We start from the raw sequence: 10109 nt of genomic DNA, 5'->3' as shown, positions 1-10109 counted from the left end.
TGCCAAACACACTTCGACTACACCACTCCACGATTCAGGTACACACTCTGCACATTTTACACATACTCATATATATCTTAGATTATGCAGAATATTGTTTCCGACATGATAAATTAAAAAGATTAAAATGTTTCTAATCATGATTAATCTCACTCTCTGATATCTCCTGAAACTTGCAATTATTTAAAAATCATTTTAAAAACCCTGTGTTACTTAAGTCAATTGGAATGTGAGACGGTATAGTATGAGTTTCTTGATATCATTGTTGCTTGGATAATTTATTCAAAATTCTAGCTACCATCCTCTGTGTTTTATATGCCTAATAAAACTGAAAATATTAATTATGATTATAAAAGCTATCTACTCTGTATTGAGTTTGTTCAAAATGAGTTAGACCCTTGTTGAGAGATTTATCATGCTCCTAAGATCAAGACATTTATTCAGAAAGATTCACTCTTCCGAAGTATTATTGCATTAGAGGCATGGGCTATGCAAAAATAAAGATATTTCGAGGAAATAAAAAGGAGCAAGTGCTCGATAACCTCGAAGAAAGAAAAAATGGACAAGTGTCCGGCAGTAGAATTAGGGGTACCTCGGTATCCACTTAAAAAAAGAGAGCAAAAAATAAAATGATAGCCCATGGTCCCCTAATAAGCAATATGCCAGCAAGAGTTGACAAAGATTTTAATTTCCAAAGTCTTTGATCTAAGAGTATGGCATTCTTCTACTCGGATCCCGTTTTGATCAGGCAATAAATACAAGGTAAGTATGCTTGAGAATTTTTGCAAATTAAAACAGCCTCAGTGAGATATATAAAAGATAATGAGTGATCTGAGAGAACCTATGAGGATAAAAGGTATGCTAACTTTCTTTTCAAAAATATACAAAAACTCGAAGTGACAGGATTAAGAAGAAAGGATCACTACTCTTAACCATATACTTCCCTGACTATAGTAGACAGTGGATTTGAACACCCTGCAGTTATGAAGAGAATGTTTTAAAAATGTTTTACCCTAGATATTGTTCTTAACCATCCTTTTCTCGAGGACGAGTAAAAGCCTAAGTGTGGGGGTATTTGTTGACGGTTCTTAAGTATCAATTTTAATTATCAAATAAACAAGAGAAAGGACCAATATGCAACCAACACCTAGAATTTGGGTTTGATCTGACAGAATTCCACGAGTTTTGTTGTTTATCTGTTTCTATAGGGGGTTATCAGGAAATAAGGAAGAAAGGCCCACATGTTGGGATTATATAGAGATATCAACGCACCGCGCAATTTTCTACCATCTAGAAGACTCCAGAAGCCACGGGAACAAAGCGAAGGCCGAACGGGGCCAGGCACTGGGCACCCGCCCAGTTGACCTGGGCGCCCGCCCCCTCCTGGAGTTGGATCAGGACTCTCTTTTGGGACTAATCTCCACCGACCTAAAGGATCAAGGATAACCGTCCAATCAATGTCGGTTTGATCCAACGGCTCATGTTCACTGGAGGAAACTATAAAACCAGACCCCCTGGCCCCTGGAGGAGACAAGTTCATCATAGAGTTGAGAGGAGCCCTCGAAGGAATACCTCTCCTCTAAATAAAATTTCTTTTTAGGCTTAGCAACCAATGTGAGTAGAAATAGATCTTCTAGTTTCTACTAGATTGAGAGAGATAGAGTGGAGGTGTAGATCGGAGGAAGCCCGGCCTGTCGGTGTCTACTCCGAGCTTGTACCTGCGGGATCAAGTTCTCCTAACCCGAGGCTTGCTCCTAGGATTCTTCAGTATTTCGACTTCTAAATTCTAGTAAGTTCTTGTTTTATTGTTCTTTTGGTTTATGAGTTTACTTTAATCTCTTCGCGTAGAGTTTAGAGTAATCATCTCTAGCGTAGACGTGGTGTTTGGGCTAGGATACTCATAGATATTCCCTGACTAGCTAGACCGTGGTAGTAGCGAGGAACGTGACATTTCCGAGTTACCTTTGTAGACCATATCTTGTTAGCAGGAAGGATAGGGTTTATAGGTGCGGGTTGAACATCCTTTGTGGTGTCTAGATTCCGTTAGCCTCCCCAATAGAACAGTAGATCATCCTTACCAAGGTTAGAAGGAGATTACAGTTGTAGTCTTCTCTATTTATCACTCACATCGAGAAGCATTCTTTGTAGCCTAAAGGGTTAGTAGTAATAGACCGGGTTAGTCAGATGCACTCTTTCTCCTAGTGGTAAAAGAATAAATATGATACTTTGGATAATCTCGCGGGTGAAGTGCTCACCGATATCCGTGCGCTTGTGGATCAATTCCTTATTGTGTTCCCAAATATCAACAGTGATGCCAAGGGAGATTATAACGAGTGGACTTGAATGGATAAGGATAGCCCAGCTTCAACCAAATGCTGATATGACAGATATCGATTTATCGGCTTGGATCCCGGCCCTCTTCATTACTCAGATGTACAAACAGTGGTGGGAAGAATGGAAGGAACACTTGTTCGGCACATCGGTTCTGACATACCGTGGCATGATCGATCCCAACTATAAAGTTCCCGATAACACTGTAAGTCTTCGACCGATATCTCAGTTCCTTTGTTACTTCTAATCCTATTGGTAACTTACTTGCTTTCATTTTAACAGGTCGACAACCCAGCACCTACAATCAGGAGGAGTGGAAGACCAATCGAACTCCTTCCATCAGGCCCAATCTCTCTGATCGGCCATAACACACCAAGTCTAGCAGCCTTGGCACATCGGAACGTGCGTTTTAAAAAGACAATCAAATGATCAAAAGTACCCCCATCGGTTGCTGCTGCTACTCTGGCGCAGGCTTTCAAGGTAGACTTTTAATTTCCTTTGCTTATACCGATTTTGTCCCATACTCATACAACCTTTTTAGGGCACATCAACTACCATGGGAACTTCATCGGTAACTTTTATTTTTTCAACAAAATTTCATCAATATTCTTCTATGCTTTTACTCATGAAATCTTTGGTTGTTGTAATAGCAAACTAGCAAATCGGCAAAGACCAGAAGCGTCCAAACAAGTGCCGATGCCCCCCAGCCTAGTCAAGCCAAGAGAAAAGGCCCCAAGAGCACCAAGTCACAGCCAAAACGCTAGAGGATAGCACTATCTTCTCCTCCTCGTCCAGCATCACCGATCCATGTGGAGTCATCACCTTCTTCACCAGAAATCCAGACACAGCAAGTACCGTCTCCTCCTCGACCATCACCTCAGCCACAAGAAACACCATCCGATGTGCCTGAACAGATTGCCAAACCAGCCGATCTAGGCACGTCATCGACTTTTCCTCTAGAACAGATAAGCACTGCACCCCCTCAAGGTAAAGTACTTATCATAGAATTGTCATCGATGAATTTTATTTTTGCAAATCAGAATCATCCTCGTAATTTCTCAGTTGATATCATCCCATCGGCAACTTCAGCCGATCAGCCCACAGTACCGACTGCATCTCCAAGCTAGAGGCACGAAATCACTCTAAAGCAAGTAAGTTATCTGATCTCTATCCTTTATATTATTAACATTTGATCATCAGATAACTTATATTTATTTCCTTTTAGGAACAAGATTCCCCAGACAGCCTATTCTCCTTTGCCATCGACATCTCTGATGACAAAGGTGAAGAAGCTAGCTCTTCTCAGGTAGTAGGAATCTCATCGGCAGAGATCAAGGCTAAGTTGGAAGACTTCTTGGCTCTGCTCCATCAAGATACAGCCCAGCTGGTAGATAATTCTGACCCAGCTAAAGCCTTATTCAAGGCTCTTCGCGGTCAGATCCCAGCCGATGAAGAAGAAGTCCTTCTTCAAGCTGCACACCTAGAGAGTCGACAGCTCCAATATCAGAAAGTGACTCAGCGTCTTGCCGATAGAGCCGCTCACGCCCAGCTCACAGAGGAAGTGATGCAGGTAAAGCACATTGCCGATGAAAAACATAAGAGCATTCGCACTCTGCAGTCTTCAGGGGACGAACTGAAGAAGAAGATTTCCGACCTATCGTTAAGAAGGGAAGCCCTACTAGCTGAGCTCAAGCAAGTAGAAGAGGCCCTGACTCAAGCTCAACAAGAAGAAAGCCAACTGCCTGAGATGCTCAAGACTCTTCAACAAGAACGGAACATCCAAGCCCACAAAGCACTGCAGATGAAGAAGAAGTTAAAGCCGATAGAGGGTTCCACCGATGAAGATATTCGAGAGATAGAGGCGGCCAACCAGATCCGTCTACGTGCCATATCCACTATCCAAGCTCTGCTGAATCTGTGAGCTCTTCATCGGCAACTTTATTCAATTCTGCCTTTAGAAACTTTTGGTCTAGCCGATAGGACTATTATCGGCATTTTAAAACATCATGCATGCTCTTAGATACATTTCATCTAGCCGATAGGAGTGTTATCGGCATCTGAACTTCTATGCATCAATCCAGATGCTTGGGTAATACCTCTTTAGATATTTTTCCATTTAATGCTCTGGGAAACTTGACTCCTTCGAGAGTTTCTAAAATATAAGCATTGCCAGGAGTAGACCGATTTATCCGATAAGGACCTTCCCAATTAGGAGACCTTTTTCCAAATTTTGAACTCTTAGTCCCAATCGGTAGAATTAATTTCCATACCAAATATCCATCGGCAAGCTCCTTAACTTTTACCTTTTTATCATACCATTTAGCAACTCTCTTTTTATTCTCTTCTATACTTATAAAAGCCCTCAACCGATGCTCTGCCAAATCATCCAACTCATCTTTCATCAAAGTAGCATAGTCATCGGTGGCCAATTGATCTTGGAAAGACACTCGCCGAGATCCAGTCTTAATTTCCCATGGTAACACCGCATCATGCCCATACACCAATTGATAGGGTGAAACTTTAGTTGATCCATGGCATGCCATTCGATATGACCACAAGGCTTCATCTAACAATGTGTGCCATCTTTTAGGATTTTCTTCAATTTTCCGCTTGATGAGCTTAATAATCCCTTTGTTAGAAGCTCTGGCTTGCCCATTAGCTTGAGCATAATAAGGAGAAGAATTCAACACTTTAATCCCCATACCGATTGCAAACTCATCAAACTCTGTGGCAGAACCCCCTAAGTGTTTGGGCCCACCGGCACCTGTCATTGTCCGAAGGACCTCTGACGGCGGTGTCGGGGATCCTCCCACTTTAGAAGTCCGATGAACGTCGCTGGACGCTCATTCCACTGCTACCTGCGGCGTGCCAAGTCGGCTCGTCCTGACCACTGGTGGTGGTCAATTAACGAGAACTTCTTCTTCTCGCCCTTACAGGATAGCAAGTGGCCACCTTAACACCAGGATCATTCGTTGCGAAGACATTGCAGTACCACAAACGACATACGACCAAAATAATATTTCAGAGTAAAACAGCGGAAGTATTACATAACTTATTTTACAAAAGGAGTTCTTCCAAATAGCAGAGTGTTATTACAAACCAGGTCCAGCAGAGCAACTTGAACTTTAGAGCAGAGATTACAAATTTACAGACCCTGCCCATTGGTCACGCTCACTCTTCTTCGTCATCAACCTCGACGACGGTCACGCAACAGGGTCCGAAACAAGTCGGCTCCTGAGCTTCACCTGCAACAGGGGTTATAACACCCTGAGTACGGAAGTACTCAACAAGACTTATCCGGCAGGAAAAGAGGAGAACTTAGGAATGTAGGCTTAGGGTAGGCAAAGAGTGGCTGAGCAAGGAGCCAGAATGTTTTGCCAAAAAGCTTACTAATAGTGCATCCTTACTTTCAAGTTTTACCTACGAATTCCTCTCCCGTCGAGGCCGAGGAGTTCGAGGACAGTCTAACTAGTTGTTTCCCCACAGACGAGTCTGGGAGTTACTAGTCCTAAAATAGAGTATCATATATTCGATGGCCATAGCTTCATGTCGCTATGAGTCTGGGAATTGGGATCCGGACCTCATGAGACATTTCCCCTTTCTCAGTTTAGCACTTAGTTGCATATTTAACTACGATGAGGGGCAGTGGATTGAGTCTCCCAATCGGGGAGCAACGACGATTCGAACCGCTTAGCAATCCAGCTGGAGTTCCTAACCACCCGACATATGTAGAACCAAATCTTGCATATGTCAACCCAAATCAAGCTCTCCCCAAATTTGACCAGGTTCGCGGCACCCGAGAGCACAGTACTCCACCATCCTACAGCCGATCTAGATGTTTTCCGGTCATCTCAGATCCGTAAGGTGGGTACACACTACTCTCGCCATCTTTCCACTCCCAGTGCGCGAGTAGCTGTTCGCGTCGAGGGATCACAAGACCGGGCTTACCGAGGGCAAGTGGCTAGTACTATAAATTCTCAACCCAGTGGGCCATCAACGGACCGGTCCTTAACCGACACAGTTGGAGACACTACTTTAAGACTCCATTCTCAAAGCAAGTCCACCGACCGGTCTCAGATTAAAACATCATTGATCATAAATGTATTCCACAACAACCCTTCAAACTTTCTTATTTGAAAACCTATCTAGTAGCAGGGCTAAGCATTACTACGCAGTTTTAAATAAATAGGTGTCAAGGACAGGATAACAGATATCAAGGCAGTAAATGCAGCAAGTAGGTTAACCCAATTCTCAACTACCTAGTGCAGCATTTTCAATTCATAAGTGATAAAAGATTTAAAACATTCAAGGAGGGTTAATGCATCCGGGGCTTGCCTTGGTTGCAGGGCAGAGAGGGACCCTCGGAGACTTCCCAAGTCTCGGATCCGACTTCCTCGAACGGAGCACCGACCTCGAGGTTCGGTTCAACGGGCGCTCCTTCGGTCACGGACACTATACGCGAAATGATGAATGCTTGTGATATGCATATGGCAAATATGCAAGATGGACCCATTTGAATACAACTTGCCTTCTTGGTGTAATTCAGAATAATCAATAAATAAAGTTGTTTTTACCCAAGGGGTTGCATCTGACAATTAAGACTTTTCTTAATTCATAATTATCCTAAATTAACTATTATTAATCCTTTTTACCTTAATTAACTCTTAATTAGGAATTAATGATAGTAATTAAGCATTAAGACCAAACAATAATTAAATGCCAAAGGTCATTAGGGTTAATGACCTCAGGTCATCACATAATCCCAAAATCACTCAAACCCTAATTTTGAGAATTTAACTAATTATTATCTAATTATTCTGGAATTATTATTTAATTACTAAATAAGGGTTTATTAATATTTTATTCAAACATTATCCAAATGCCACCAAATTTTGTGTGAAGCCTGGAAATAACATTCAGAGGTATCCCACAAATTTTGGTGATTTTTGGACATACAAATAAATTATTAAAATTCATACAAGTTTTATTTGCTAATTAAAGGAGCCAATTTTTATACCCTTGCAAACTGTCAAAACACAGAACCTAATATTTTTCTTTGGTTCTACATATTTCAGGGAGTCTATACAAAAATTATCATCATTTTTGGATCATCACACAATTTATTACACAAATCCAAACATTCAGCATAATTAAACAAAAAGGGAAAAGAAAAAGGCACTGTGGCGTGCGGGCGGCCTGCTTGGACTCGGCCCAGGTCGGCCCGCGAGCGCTTTCCCGCGCGGCCTGCGCGCGCTGGCGCTGCTCTCTCACACGGCCGCTGACGAGCGGGTCCCGCTCGTCAGGGGCGTCTTCCACCTCTCACCACCGCTCCGGGGAGACCTGGCTCCGCGCCGGTGAGCTCCCGGCCTGCGTGGCGGGGTGGGTTAGCATCTCCGACGTCTCGCGCAACCCCTAGGACACACGAGACCACCTTTACTCCCCCTACCCTCCCTATCCACGCTCATGGCGGATGGCCGTCGCGGCCGAGCACACGCTGGCCACCACAGGCGAGTAGAGTGCACAAGGAGTAGCGCAAAAGCATTAGAAGCTCACCACGACTTCAGCCGAGCGAAAAGCAACAGTGGAGAGGGCCGGAGTGGTGCTGGCCACGGCGGCGTGCTCGCGGCGGCGCTCGGCCAGAGTTGTGGAAGGAAACGGCTCGGGTTGGAGCTTCGGTAGGGTAGAGCGTGTGTTTGGGGGCGTAACCGGTGGCGGAGCTCAAGGCGGAGCTGCTGGCGTGCTCAAAGGGCTTGGAAAGGCAACGAGTGAGGCGAAATTGGGAGGCACAGGGAGCTCGTCGGCGTCGAGGTTCAGGAAGAAGAAAAGAAAGTCCCGGCCACCCGAGGCTTTATCCACGCGACGGCGCTTACGATGCGGATGAGGACATCCGCGCGAAGCATAGCAGCAAGCAGCTGCGTGGCCAGCTGCGTGGCGTCGCGCGCGGAGGCGGCTCTGCCGCGGCGGCAGAGCACCCCCCTGTCGAACACTGTAGCAATCCTCATCCACAGTTTGTAGTTTTGTAAAATTCGCCCGAAATTTGAACTGGAGTCAAATTTGTGTCAAAACAAAAGTTGCTCCAAATTTTATAAGCTACAAAACATATTTAAGAGTCCAGAACTGATTTTGAGTGTAAGGGCATGAATTTAGGGGAAACAGTTTGAAATTCGAAAATTCAATTTGGGGGCAAATTTGGTTTGAGTTGGGGCAGATCAGAATTTCCAAAATTACTTTTGTTTTTCCTAAACAACTTGAAAAACTCCCAACAAGAAAGTTGCTCAACTTTTTGTGTTCTACAACTTTCATGTTGACCACTTTTCAAAATTCCAAATGGATTTTGAATTGGAGGTTTAAATTGGAAAAGGGGACATTTTCTGGAAATCTGTATTTTCAAAATTACTTTGAATTTTGTATTGAAACTTCAAAAACTCAAAACACCAAAGTTGTACATCTCGACAAGATCTACAACTTTGCTTTTGAACCCAACCTCAAATTTTGCTTAGTTTTCAAGTTGTGCAAAAAGGGGGCAAATCTAGGGTTCCAAAAATCAGGTTCCCCCCCTAGCTTTTCGGAAAACTTCCACCCTAGGGTTTTAGCAACCACACAAGCATCAACACACACCACATAAGCACACTCTACTTCCCTAAGCACAAGCAATCAAAATAAACTTGTTTTCAGTTGATGCATAATAATGTACTTAACAAATATGCTTTGCAATGCATATGATGACATGATCCGCTTTTAGTGTTCGTAACATCGGGGATGTTACAAACTCTCCCGATGTGAACATAGTACCTTGATCGGTAGTGATTGTTTGAGGAATACCAAATCGGTAAACAATGTGCTCCTTCACAAAATCAATCATGTTAGCCGATGTTACTTTCTTCAAAGGAATAGCTTCAACCCATTTAGTAAAATAATCAGTAGCAACTAGGATGAACTTATGCCCCGTGCTTGATGGCGGATAAATCTATCCGATGAGATCAATAGCCCAACCTCGAAACGACTAAGGTTTAATGATGGGATTCATGGCTGATGCGGGTGCCCTTTGAATATTGCCAAACTTCTAACATCCTTGACATCCTTTGAAGTATTTAAAGCAATCTTCAAGTATAGTCAGCCAATAATATTCGTTCCTCCTAATCACCCATTTCATCTTGAAAGCCGATTGATGTGCTCTACACACTCCTTCATGAATTTCACCCATCAAGCTTCTAGCTTCGTCATCACCCAAGCACTTGAGTAAGACCCCATCCACTGTCCGATAATACAACTCTTCTTCAAGGAGTATATACTATGTAGCTTGGAACCTAACACGCCTCTCAACCCTTTTAGATGGGCCTTTTAAATAATCAATGATCTCTTTTCTCCAATCATCAGCATTGATTGCCCACAATACACCCAAGATGGGTTGATATCCCGAAGCGTGCGGAGCCAATCGATTAGCTTCTTTATTATGCAATCGAGGAATATGCTCTAACCAAAAACCCTTGAATTCCTTTAACAGTTGAATGCACCTTTTGTAGTAGGCTATCAAAATTTCACTTCGGCATTCATAAATTCCAGCCAGCTGGTTTATAACAAGCATAGAATTGCCGAAAATCTCAACAGCATCGGCATGAACCTCTCTTAATAATTCCAACCCTTTAACCAGAGCTTGATACTCAGCTTGATTATTCGTCGACGTGGCGACAATTGGCAAAGAAAAACTCATACTTCTATCCTCGAGGAGAAATTAGCACTATGCCGATTCCTGCCCCCCGATCACATGACGATTCATC

This window comes from Sorghum bicolor, chromosome 9, assembly GCF_000003195.3.
Source record: "Sorghum bicolor cultivar BTx623 chromosome 9, Sorghum_bicolor_NCBIv3, whole genome shotgun sequence".
Classification (NCBI taxonomy): domain Eukaryota; kingdom Viridiplantae; phylum Streptophyta; class Magnoliopsida; order Poales; family Poaceae; genus Sorghum; species Sorghum bicolor.
The sequence above is the reverse complement of the archived record's forward strand: the minus strand, read 5'-3'. Positions refer to the sequence as shown.